This window comes from Rhinolophus sinicus, chromosome 14 (assembly GCF_057876585.1).
Source record: "Rhinolophus sinicus isolate RSI-liver-muscle chromosome 14, RSI-T2T, whole genome shotgun sequence".
Taxonomy (NCBI): Eukaryota; Metazoa; Chordata; class Mammalia; order Chiroptera; family Rhinolophidae; genus Rhinolophus; species Rhinolophus sinicus.
In genome coordinates, this window is record NC_142514.1 from 32150169 (window position 1) to 32163794 (window position 13626).

Consider the following 13626-nt stretch of genomic DNA (forward strand, 5'->3'; position numbering starts at 1 on the left):
AAGCGATCGCCCTGGTAAGTCTAGTACCCATCTGGCACCATACTGGTATGTTCTTCCTGACCTCTTCTACATGACTCTCTCAGTAATCATCTCATGTAGGAAGTGTTCTCTGACCCCTCAATCTCCGTTTTCTGTGCTTTGGTAATGCCTTGTACAAATCTGTTATTACAGTTATCACACACTATTTTAATGGTTGCTTATCGGTCTCTTTCACTGAACTATGAGCTCTATGAGCGCTTAGACTTAAACTTAAAACAAATGAAATATGGCATACCAATTCTAATACTATTACACGAATTAAAATTTACAATGGAGAAAAGAATAAATAAGACACTGAGATTCCATAATTCCCATGTAAAAACATTAATTATTTCATTCACTCAGTCAAAAAATATTTATTTAGTACCTACTAAGGGCCAGGCACTATGCCAAGTCCTAGAGAGCTGGTGATAACAATACAGACACATATACAAAAAGAATTCTGAGAGGATATAATCCAGAATGTTAGCATTGGCTATTAACACTTTGAATCTTGGGAAGATCTGAATAATTATATCTTCTCCTTTAAAACCACCTCTACTTCCAAATCCTTCCTTAATAAACATACATTAATTTTATAATCACACAAAAAAATGTGAGGGGTCCTCCCAAATTACAGATTTCTACCAATCAGTTGGAATACAATATCCAAAGTAAGTAATGTGCAAATTTGTGAACCATAGCTAATGTGAAAACAAAACAATTTTTGAGAACTTTTAGTCGGATTCTAATTATACTAATACAAAGAACAAGACTACAGTATGCAAAAATACTGGAGGATTTCCACAGTGCCTACTTTTGAAAAAGATCCTATGCAAATTGTCCAAGGAAAATACTGACCACAGTTGCAGAAAGGAAATATTTCCCACATTGCAGAAAGAAAATTATATCATTCTATTACATTTAATGCAGAAGAGCTGACAGCCTCTATACAACTTGTTCAGAAGACAAATTAATAAATAACACCATATTTCATTTGTATAATGATTTACAGCTTATAATTTACAGTTGACAAAGCACTTTGACCTTCACAATAATTCTGTTTTCTTGCTCCCACTGGATAGTTTAAAAAACTAAGGACTGAAATGGAGAAGGCCTTTCTATGACTCAAAATCCAAAAGCCATAAAGGAAAAGATTAAGAACTTTATCTATCTAAAAATCTAAAATTGCTGCATGAGAATAAAATAATACATAGAAGTCAGAAGACAAATATCAAAATGGGAAAGCATTTGTAATACATACCACAGACCAAAAAAATGTACCTTATATGTTATATTTATATATCATATATAGAGACCTAGAAATCAATAGGAAAGAGATCTAAGACTCAACAGAAAAATAAGTAAAGAATTTAAACAGGAAAAAAAAAAAAGAATTTAAACAGGTAGTTTACAGAAAAGGAAATATGAGCAACTCAAACAATATAAAGAGATGCTTAACCTTAACATAATGTTTTAAAACTACTCTAATATATCATTTTTCTCTATCAGATTGTCAAAAATTCAAGTTTGATAACAGCAAAGCACAATATATTAACAACACTGATCCTGGAGCCATGGTGCTTAGTTTGAATTTCTGTCACAGTAGCTGTGTGATTTGAGCAAGTCACTTAAATTCTCTATTCCTCAATTATTCATCTGAAAAATGGAGATAATAATAGTACCTACCTCAAAGGGATGTTATTAAGATTAAATGAGGTAATGTATATAAAACACTTAGAATAGTATCTGGCACATAATAAACACCATAGCTAATTTGGTGAGTGAACAAGCAGTGTATATTGGAACAATCCCTAAGGAAAGCAATTTGGCAATATATTTCAGTTATTAATGCATATATTTTTTGACTTAGAAATCCCTTTCTGTAAATTTATCCCACAAATTCCCTTGCACACATGTAAAATAACATATGTTCAAAGGTCTTCATTACATTATTGCTTATAATATCAAAAGACTGGCAGCAACACAAATGTCCAACGAAAACGAAAGTTAAATTATGGTACATCGATTCAATGGAGTACTATGCATGCAGGTGTTTAAAAAAAAAAAAAAGGAAAGAAAGATAGCAAAAGCTCTATATATACTGATCCGGAAATGTTTCCAAGATATATTAAGTGAAAAAGCAGCATGAGGGTGATGGAGAAGGGTGCATAACAGTGGGGAACCATGAGCTAACTTTTGCATGAAAAGTAAGAAAAATAAGATTATATATTCATATTTGTAAGCATTTGCCTGAAAAATGTCTAAAAGAATATAAAGAGGAGCAGCCGGTTAGCTCAGTAGGTTAGAGCACGATGCTTGTAAAACCAGGGTTGCCGGTTCGATCCCTGCATGGGCCAGCATGAGCTGCGCCCTCCACAACTAGATTGAAACAACTATGTGACTTGGAGCTGATGGGTCCTGGAAAAAAAACACTTAAAATAAATTAAAAAGTTAAAAAAAAAAAAAAGAATATAAAGAGACTAGTAAAAGTGGTTGGGAGGGGGCACAGAACTACGTGGATGCAGGTAGGCATAGGAATGAGACTTTCATTGTTTATATAAAACATAAACATGTAAATATTTATTTAACCATTTGAATGTATTACCTATTCAAAGATTAAATTTTTAAAAAACTGAAGCTCACAGAGGATAAGAAATTTGCCTACAATCATATAGCTAACAATAACAGGGTTGATTGCAGTTAGGACTTCCATTGCTTTTCCTTATATCACACTGCCATTCTGAAATTTTCAGGCATGAAAGACTTAAAATTTATCACAAGTAGGCTTTACTCTGAAACAACCACTGCCTCTGAATGCTCAGCAAATATAACACTAGTGAGACCACACTGAAGTCATCTCCATAAGAGGACTTAGGAAATAGTATAATATTCTGTTGATTCAAAACATTCACCACCACCCACACTATACAATGTAATGATTGGGCTTCATGTACCGGAAGGGGAGGAAATTCTCATAAAAACCCTTATCATAGGTTTCAAATTCCAATACAACTTTCATTTTGCAGAACAATAAAGTGTACAATACTAGGAATATGTCTATAAACACTTTTATGAAGTGTACGACACTAAGAACATATCTATAAACACTTTCACATAGGAAAAAAAGCATTAAAGCAAGTAATCTTCTACTCATTTAAGACAGGGAATGAGTACATGTAAATATATAATTTTCTATTTACAATGAACATAAGTACAAAATGTTATTGGGGATCCTTGGGTGGAGAGTCCCTAACTTAGCCTCCCAACACATTCACTTTTAAACAGAATTAAACAGGCTCATCATATGTCAAATTGCAAAGGAGTTGTGTTTGAAACCATCCCAAATACACATCTGTATGAGAGAATACATCATACATCCAAGGCACCAAGTATCTGAGGATCTAGACATTAATTTCACACACAAACATCTGTACCACCTAGTACTACTTTCTAACAAGTGCCATAGAAGCTTCAAATCAATCCTGAGTCCCTCAAATCTGAGCAGCCCTACCTATTGGACCCAATATCTCCTCTGTTCCATTTCCTGCTATCATACTGGGTAATTACGACAACCATATTGATGACATAGTCAACATATTTCATAGCCTTTTAACCTCCCACAACGTCAATAACCTATACCTTCATTCCCCTTCAACAGCACTGAGACAGTTACACCCTGTTGTTGTGTTTTTACCTTGAAATATTGAACTCTCAGTGATCCCATTCTGTATTTTTTAGAAAATCTGAATTCTACCACATTTCTGTTTATCTCCTTATTCTCTAAGGATACCAGCCCCTCTGAAGATTTTACTTCTCATAACTCCAGCTTGGACCCTCAGGGTCCATCATATTACCCAAACTATCACTAGCACTGTATAGTTACTCTCCATTTTATCTTTTTTTCTTGTAAAATTACAAGTCTGGATCAACCCAACCATCCTTCTTGCCCTCCTGTTCTTAGGCTGCTGCAGAAAGTGTAAAATCCATGCTACTGGGCCATATTACAAATATACTATTTCTAATTTTAACTGCGCCTTCAATGTGGTCAGCAATGTTTTTTAAAAACTCCTTAATCCATTCCTGTTTCATTTTCCATTGAAGTTTTCCATGGCCATAACCATAATACTCAAATCGGAAACGCACTATAGTTCCTTAGGTCTCCAGAGATCACTTGACTTCACAGATAACTACTGATCACATCAAGAAAATAAGGCCGTCAAACTTTCTCACTGTCTTTCTCTTCTATCACATCATTATCCATCTTGACTTCTAGCCTTTTAGTGTTAAAGAATGAAATGCCCAAAGTATTTCCTAGGTAAAATTTCCCCTCAACTTACAAAACTGTTTCACCCATACTAAAAAGAAAAATACATATGCACTGTCAAGAACACAGGTTTCAAAGCTGAACAGACCTTGTTCAAATTCTTGTCTAAAGTTTTCCCAACTAGAAAAGAGGGATACTGATAACTAAATCACAAGGCTGTTGTGATCTATAAAGTATCTTTATAGCACCTGGCATATTATATATTCTAAGTAAAGATACTTCACTACTTACTATCAGCTCTCCTTCACAACCACACATGTTGAAAGAGTAATTTTACTGCCTCCCATTTACTCCTCAATCTACCATGATCTGACTGTTGCCATTATTGTCACCATTATACCACCTAAAATGTTTTTCAAAGGAAACAAGTGATCTCCTAATTGCTAAATTCAGTGGTTTCTTCCTAATCCTCATTCTACCTGACCGCTGGAGCACCTGACACTGATGGCTACCCCCTCCCTTCTTGAAACTCTTTCTTCCTTTGGCTTCTATTATAATGCCATTCTGTTCTAGTTCTTGTCCCATTCCTTTAAGCTCTCTTTCTTAGTGTCTATTACCCTTCAAACAATGATGTTCCTTCTGGTCCACAGCCCTTCTCTCCTTTCAGTATTACCATCCATACTAAGGCTTCAGATATCCCCCATATATTCTTTGCTGATCCCTCAAATTTACGTATTCAGTTCTAAATTTTCTCCCAATTTTCAGACCCAAATTTCCATCTACCCACAGTAACCTCTGAAAAACACCTCAAACTGAACTTGTCCAAAACCAACTTCATTCCTTTCCTTCAAAATTGCTTCTTTATGTTTGCTACTCCAATTAACACTACCAACCCATCGCAACAGCCAAGTCAGAAGCCTCCCACGAATTCTCTCAACTCTATTTTGAAACTTCATGGAATTGCATGACATTCCCTGCATTTTCCCACAGCCATTCCAGTTCATTCCCTCTGATCTGGATTAGCACACTAGTTTCCTGCCTACCTAGGCTTTCTGCCTCCACACTGTCTTCACTTTCGATTCTTCCTCCACATTTTCGCCAGAGAGAAGCAATCATACCAAACTACTGCTTACAAAACCTGCAGTGGCTCCCCATACCTACAGAATAAAGTCCAAATTATTCAGAAAGGTTTTCTTAAAGGTATAAATTGAAAGGTTTTTAAAAATCAGACAAACCTGACTTTCATTTATCGCCAAATCTGATTACTGGCTTAGTCCAGAGTCTTCAAAGTAAAAGACAGAGGAGGGAAAAGGAGGGATGCGGAGGATGATGACCGGAGAAAAGAGAGGGAGACAGCAGTGTCTGAGGGGAAGGAAGTATCTTTCCAGGGAAGAGTACGTTTGAGGGAAGTAAAGTGAGGGAGTCCAGATCTCTGACGGAGGAGGGTGTACTGAGACGAAGGAGGCTCAGTGTGGAACTGGAGGTCTCAGGAACAGTTCTCCGAGGGAATGAAGGTTTCCTGCCCAGGTCCCTGATATGAAGGAACTTCTAATGGGTTCCCGGACTCTGAGGCGCGCGCGGGGTGGGGGTTTGGGGTAGGGGAAAGAAGGGGGATGTCCCGGGACCCTGAAGGAAGTGAAAAGGGAAGAGGAAAGGGTCAAGCAGTGTCCCCGGCCACTGCGAGGTGCACCTCTGGGAAGCGAAGGGGTCCTATAGGTGTGAAGAGACCCGAGCGCCACTGCTCCGGAGCCGAGGCGGGTGTAGCAGCCGCGCGCGCGGGCCGAGGTGCCCCGGATTTGTGCCCTACGCGCTCTCTTGGCGTTACCTGAGGCGGGACTGAGCAGCCAGAGGGGTGCCTGCGCGAGCGGGAGGGGGAGGCGTCGGCAAAGAGGGAGCATAGTAGCCCTCACAGCTCGAAGGCGGCAGAGGCTCTTAGCCTGCGGAGGCGGTGGGGGTCCCTCGCGTAGAAGCCGATGATTCCGTTAAGCTAGCGACGGCGGAGGACGAGGAGGTTACTGCCATGGCCCCGCAGTCGGGGCGGTTTCCCCCGCCTACTTGGCGGGGCCAGGAGGATGATCCAGCCAGCGAGTCAGAGACGGCAGCTGAAAGATCCGCTGGGCTCCCTGGCCCCTAGCGACTGAAACGCCTGCCCAGCCGGTCAGAGGAGCTGAGGGCGGGGCTCTGGTGAGCCACGCCCCCTCCTCAAGCCTATCTCATAACAGCCAATCAATAGTCAATCCTTGATAAACGAACTAGTGGATTTGCCCAATTAGCATCAGGAATGACACGTGGTATGAGGATGGGCACAATGGGCGTCCAGAAAAGCCAATCAACAGCCGTAGGCGCCAACTCTAGAGGACGAAGGGAACCAATAGGAAGGAAGTGGGGGTAAAAACAGAAGAGGCAGTGTATTTGTAAGGCGGAACCAACGCAGAGGGAATACACCTGGGGGAAACCTAAATCCAGGAGCCTCGCAGAGGGCGGGACAGTAAACACAAAACGGACCAATCAAAATTCCAAACGTATGGTAATTGACAAAGACAACAGAAAATGGATTAAATTGGCGCGGCTTTTGGGTTGGTAAAGGTGTATTTGAGTAAGGACTATCTGTTTACGGAAAAGTCCTCTGAACGCCGTGTCCTGCAGGATCTGAGTATAGTGGGGGGGGGGGGAACTGATGTTACATAAATAATTACTGTATTAACGACTTGAGACAGTAGTAACAGCAGTGGGCCGGGTCAAACAAAATGCTGTGGAAGCAATTCATCTAGACTGAGATTAATTTCTGTGAAGGCTTATTGGAAGACGTAACACTTGAGCTGGCTTGAAAACAAAGGATTTTGAAAGAGTGGGGTAGGGATTAAAAATTCTGTTCAACTGTTCAACAGGCACATATTTCCTTATGTTTTCCATATGCCTGGACCTCAGGTGCTCATAATCTCATGCGTCAGTAGGGCTTTTAGGGCAAGTGCAGGCAAAGAAATGGTGGAGTAGGCCTTCTTGCACCAGCATTCTCTGGGATTATAGATCACCTTTCCTAAAGACTTGTCTTCCACACCTGCTGTCAAAGGTCTTTGACAGATGAGTGGGATTTGAATATAGTAGTCTACCCTTATCCTCAGTTTCACTTTCCATAGTTTCACTTTCCACAGGGTCAAATATAGTTCAAAAATAGTAAATGGAAAATTCCAGAAATAAAAAATTTTTAATTGCAGCCATTCTGAGCAGCGTGATAAAACCTCACGTAATACGGCTCCATCCCGCCTGAGTCATATATCATCCCTTTGTCTAAAGTATCTATGCTTATATGCTACCCACCTGTTGGTTACTTAGTAGCCATCTTGGTTATCAACTGTTCTGGTATCACAGTGTTTGCTTCAAGTAACACCCTTAATAAATGTCTCATTCACCTCACTTCATCTCTTCACATAGACATTTTATCATTTTACATGGCAAGAAGGGGGAGTATAGTACAATAAGATACTTTGAGAGACCACATTCACATATTTTACAGTATGTTGTCATAATTGTTTTATTTTATTATTAGTTGTTAATCTCTTACTTTGCCTAATTTATAAGTTAAACTTTATTATGCATATGTATATATAGGAAAAAAACATAGTAAATATAGGGTTCAGTACTATCTGCGGTTTCAGGCATCCACTAGGGATATTGGGACATATTCCCCTTGGCTAAGGGGGACTACTGTGGTTAGAGTATAGGTGGTGTGCATTCCTGGTGTCAATAAAGTTTAAAACGTGTGACAGGAGATAAAATGTGAAGAAGTTATATGGGGGTTGGGCTTCAATGCCAAATTTGTCCTTTCTTTTTTATGCTGTGAGAGCTATCAAAGGTTCTTGAACAGGAGAGTAGCCTTAACAGGACACTGTTTTAGGAAGATTAATTAATTGGTAGCTTACAGGATCTCTGAAGGGAGAAAAGACATCACTCTAGCCCAGAAGCCTTTTCTGTATCATTCTTCTGGCAATAAGTCATGTGCTGCCACCTGGTGACAGTTCAAATACCATTGTTCCACATAGCTATTTAATGTTTCTACCTAACAGTAGTTCTAGCGCCCTTGCAATCCTGCCTCCCACAGAGCCTGATGCAAAGTACTTGATAAATAAGTACCGTGTTTCCCCGAAAACAAGACCGGGTCTTATATTACGTTTTGCTCCAAAAGACGCATTAGGGCTTATGCTCAGGGGATATCATCCTGAAAAATCATGCTAGGGCTTATTTTCCAGTTAGGTCATATTTTCAGGGAAACACGGTACAGCACTGGTAGCAAGTAGAATTGAGTAATGCCACCATGCCAGATGTATCACCCGCCCAGTAAAAAATGTAAAAGACAGAGGTTCCTTTCACCTGGTTCAGCAGGAAGACGAACTTTGATGGAGTTTTTTGTTTTGTTTTTTTGTTTCTGTTTGACCCAGGTCTAATCTCTACCATTCTACTCTGAGCAATCTCCCTAATGCTGAGGGTAAAGAAACAGGGATTGCCTTATAGCTATTCAGGTCTCAAAGGCCCACTCTTCATGACCTGTCTTCTAGTTAGGCCAGGACCTTGAATGCACCCTGTAAAAGAAGTAGTTCTTGCCCTCAGCCTTTTATGATGCTTTTATTTCAGATTACTGTCTCCTCTTCCCAGCTAGACTGAGCTAAGAGCTGGGACCTTTACATGAGCCCACTGTACATCTTAGCTCAGGGCAAATACATACGACGACCGGTATGTATCATGCTCAATAAATATCCACTTGGTAGATGAAAAGCATCATATTTTGGCTGTATTTAGCAGTGGAAGAGACCTCATGAAAACTCAGTGACATACTGTTGCTACTAAGGAAATCCTGCACTGCACTATCTAGAATGCAAAGCCAGGCAAAGAGAAAGTAAAGCTTCCCTTAGTCTACCTAGGAAGATACAGGTACTTTCCAGAGAGAAACCAAATGGTCAAAGGATCAAAACCAAAAGCCACAGAGTGGCCACATGGCTCAGTTAGTTAGAGTGTGAGCTCTTAACAACAAGGTTGCCGGTTCAATTCCCGCATGGGATGGTGGGCTGCGCCCCCTGCAACTAAGATTGATAACGGCAACTGGACTTGGAGCTGAGCTGCGCCTTCCACAACTAGACTGAAGGACAACAACTTGACTTGGAGCAAATGGGTCCTGGAAAAACACACTGTTCCCCAATGTTCCCCAATAAAATTTTTTTTTATTAAAAACCCAATAGCCACAAGGCATTTTTAAAAATATAATAGGAAATATCAGAGTATATCACTCCTAATAGAAATAAGTATTGAATCATAAAATTTGTTTCATGATTAATATATACATGTATGTTTTCTGGGCTATAAGGTAAACTATTTCTTACTGGAGGTCACAGTCAAAAAATTCTAAAAGCCACTTGATTAGAGGCAGAGAGACTGAAACAAGAGAGACCAAGGAGGAGACTTCTACAGAAATGCAGGCTGGGCAACTAAGGATGAGGAGGTGTGGAAGGCTGCAGTGAGCCTCAAAAGCACAAGCTGGAGATGAGGAGAGGAAGCTCCCTATTGCCTAGGTCCAGGGCCCACCAGAATGTCTCACCCTCCCCGCATGGCCACAGCAGTCAGCTCGAGCACTGTCTTACCTCATTCTACCCACCAGAATGGGAGCTCCCACCGCCTTCCAAGTCCCACTGAGCACAGGGCTTGAACTCAGAAGGTACAGCTATAAATGTCTAAGAACACGGAATTCAGAGAGGAAGGTGGCAGGAAGCAGTCATGTTACAGGAGGAAGAAAAGGTATGATGAGTCTATCCCATGTGGTCACTGATTCACAGAAAACACGTCAGGGAGGGTTAAATCATTTTACTACAGTTGGTGGGCAAGGATGGGGAAGCAGTGACAAGCTGCAGTAGGAGGGCAGATACCAGCTAGATCAAGAGGGAAGGGGCAGGAGGACCAGAAACAGGGCCTTGGAGAGGCAAGTGAGCAAAGAAGACTTCATCCTATTACTCTTATAAGTCCTTACAGGTCAGTCAGGAGCATCTTGGGGCCCTTAAAGGACAGGTCCTCCTGTTCAAGGTTCTGGGCCTACAGCTGAAAGTTGCTGTGTTCCAGGTTAGAAAGGGTGCTCTTCTGGAGATCTAAGAGGATAGAAAAGGAACAGAAAACCAACCATCAGCAAGCACTGTGATACACACATAATTAGGCCTTGAGCCTGTCTGATGGAGAGGGACATACAGACCTCGTTTGGGATAAGTAGCAACAGAGGTCAATGGATTCACACACAGAAAAAAAAAAGAGAGGCTGAGACTCCATTCTACCCAGGGCCAAACAATCACGCAGCTGGCATTTGGGCACCATTCAGATTCAGCTTCGCCCCGAGCTGGGATCACGGTCCTTACCCCTACCTAGCTTCCTTAAAAGTTCCCAGGTATTGTTATTATATGGAAGAGTGTCTTCAGAGATACATGAAGAAAGAGACATGGCAAGGGTGGCAGCCTGGGACAGCTTAGATTGGAGAACATGAACAGAGGTACTGAAAAGGGAAACAGAATCAGAGGCAAAAATGGTGATGGTGGGTCAAGGAGGCCCTTTTAGCAAAGAACTGTCCTCCTTCCTGAGGCCAGAAGTCCCCCTTTATCCTCCAAACATATAAAGATACCTCAGTGATTCTGTATCAAGTAAAGAATACCCAACACTGCCCTTATGGGCTATAACCCAGATACTCATACTACCCCTACTGGTCCATGTCAAATCTAGGATAGCTGAACTTTGGTCCCCAATGCCTGGCCTCTATGAGACAATTCCCTTCCACTGCCACAGGCACCCACAACCCCTGACCTGGGGAGGTCATGCTCCTGCTGGGCATCCTGGGCCTCTGTCCTGGCAGCCTCTTTGCTCTCCTGGCAACTCTGCAGCTGGTCCAACATCTGCCAGACCATGATCGCAGGTTGAATCAAACCTCTCCCTCTCCAGGAGGAACCCCCTTCCCTATGACTGTCCTCTTCAGCACACTTGGAATGCTCAAGTGGACAAGGACAGTTTCTCCTGGCCTGGAGCAGAGGGCTTGGGAAGAAGAACTTTGGACGGAGGTAAAATCATCACAGGGAAAAGAGATACGGGTAGGAGAGGGTATCCAGGCCTGCCTGCAGAGCAGGACAGATAGAGAAAGGGGACTCCACAGGGAGATATGAAGAGATAGGACCAATCCTGGTCCTACCTTCCAGCTGCGGGCCTGAGGTTGCGATCCCTCAGCCATCTATTTCAGCAACAGCTCCTGGTGCTGGCCTGCAAATGAGAGAAAATGTAAGAAGGCTCTTCTCCAACTTCTTTCCTTCTCCCTCTCTGCCTTGTGCCCAGTCTGGTGCTGAAAACTGAGACAGAAGCATTCTGGTCCAGCTGATAGGTAGCTTCCAAGCTGACCCGGGAGAGTAGACTCACACCTCTAGAGATAAGACAAAATACTTGGCCAGATTTCTGAGTATCTTAAGCAGTTAGAGCTATGGCCACTTACTGGGAAAACAAGAAGGCTTTCCAGAAAAGTGGACCGGTGAATTCATACTCTCCCCCAATCTTTTATTCAGTCAGCTGGTCACACAGCAACTTCAGTTCCTCCCTCAGAATCCTTGACTCCTCCCAAAACAGTTGCGCCTGCAGGGATGACAACAGTGTCATTCTAAAGCCAATCAACAAGCCCAGAGGAAGTTACCAGAGTACCAGGAGGACTGAAGGAGAGGTCTTGCCCATCACTTACTTACTCATGTTGTAGCTCCTGGTGAAGGCCACTGGTAGCACTGCACTTTCACGGTCCTGTTTGTATTTGGGCTTGGACCTGTTCCTACACCTGGCTCTGAAGGCCTTGCAGTTCCCTTCTCAGCCCCTCCAGGTGTTGCTCCAGAAGAGCCCTCCACTCTGGGACCCCCTGCAGCAACCTTAGTGATGCTATAATAGGAGAAGTTGAGTGTCAGCTCCTCTAAGAGCTTCACACATGAGCCCAGACTCCACTCGCAAATCAATACACAAGCACACTCACAACACTCACATGTCATAAAATTATGTGCATACATGAATGAGGCTATGTGTATGAAGAACTGGCCAGATACCTTCCAGGATACAGATCTGGTACTTCTGCTGCTCTCGTTCTTCCAGCAGGCCCTGCACAGCTTGCCTTACTGCCTCAGTCACCTACTCAGGCAGAAAACCACATGAGCTATTGGGTAAGGGGCTTCCCCAATCCCTGGTATCCTCAGCTCACACAAACACCACATATACACACATAGGATCCCAGGCCTCACCTGAGCCTGGGATCTAAACTGGGATCTGAGAATAGTAACTTCATCCCAGCGAGAAGATGCCATATGGGCCTCAGCCCAGCTCAGCCTCTCTGGAACAATAGGAGTCTCTAGAGCCCAAGACTGTTGAGCTTCGACTCCTGGCTGGGGAGGCAAGTGATGAGGGGAAATCCAGGTCCCAGTCAGGTCTGCTGAGGGAATAAGGAAAGGACAAGTGCAAGACTTCTCTGCTTCTGTGTGTGTGTGTGTGCGCGCGGGGAGAGGGGCAAAGGACACATGTTTGTTCAGGAAAGGAAATAGCTGGACACTTGAAGGAATAGTGGATGGTACATGCACTGGAAAAGGAAGCTCTTGGAAAGAGAAAAGACTGGGCATTAAAAAAAAGAAACAATACTTACTTGCAGCAGAGATGCCAAGGGGAAACAACCGCTGCTGCAAAAGAAACAAGTGCTTGTCCAATGAGATCTGAGTCCTTTAATCCACACCCCAAAATCGGGGGCCTCAGGCGTCCCCTTACCTTAATCCTGGCCACATTTCTGTCAGTAGCATTCAGAAGCGCGTGCAGCTGCTCAGACCAGCTCAGGTTCTTACTCATAACCTGCGGCAGGGGTCTGGCTCCATGGCGTATTGTGCCCTTGCGCTCCCGGCCCGGGACAACCTATGCACTGCCCATGAAAGGCCACAACGTCAGATCAAAAGAGGGTAATACCAAGGGTGAGAATACAATATCAGACCAAAACTGAGCCTCTGGCTAGTCAGGGGTGACGCGTTCTTGGGGAACTGGGGTAAAAGCGGGAAACCCTGATATGCACCTATCAGGTGGGAGTTGAAGGTGCCAAACCTTGGTCGAGACCTCCCCAGATACAAAACACTAGCGCCATCACGCCGAACGTGTGCTAGCTACTACTGCCGCCGCCGGGTTCAAAACACTCCAGTAAGCCAGGAAATTCCGACTTTAGACTGGCTGCCGGGGAGCCGCTTGAAAAACAAGAGCTCGCTTCTCACCGAGACAACGGGCGACGGAGGATACCGAACTACGTTTCCCCGGAGGCGATAGGCGCA

General features: G+C 42.9%; 1 protein-coding gene across 4 annotated transcripts in view; it reads right to left on the reverse strand.

The window, feature by feature from the left end:
- Positions 1-13570, reverse strand: part of TESK2 (testis associated actin remodelling kinase 2) — a 126409-nt gene extending 112839 nt beyond the window's left edge. The window contains exons 1-6 of one of the 4 annotated variants that reach the window (XM_074334636.2): positions 13082-13570; positions 12963-12996; positions 12568-12752; positions 12376-12457; positions 12027-12214; positions 11787-11923 (exon numbers count right to left, since the gene is read on the reverse strand). The gene's annotated coding sequence lies outside the window, so the exon portion shown is untranslated. Of the gene's footprint in view, positions 1-5520; positions 6851-11786; positions 11924-12026; positions 12215-12375; positions 12458-12567; positions 12753-12962; positions 12997-13081 lie in introns of those variants that run through there. The other 3 variants (XM_019749378.3, XM_074334635.2, XM_019749377.3) reach the window with 3 other exon arrangements.
- Positions 13571-13626: the final 56 nt, after the last annotated feature.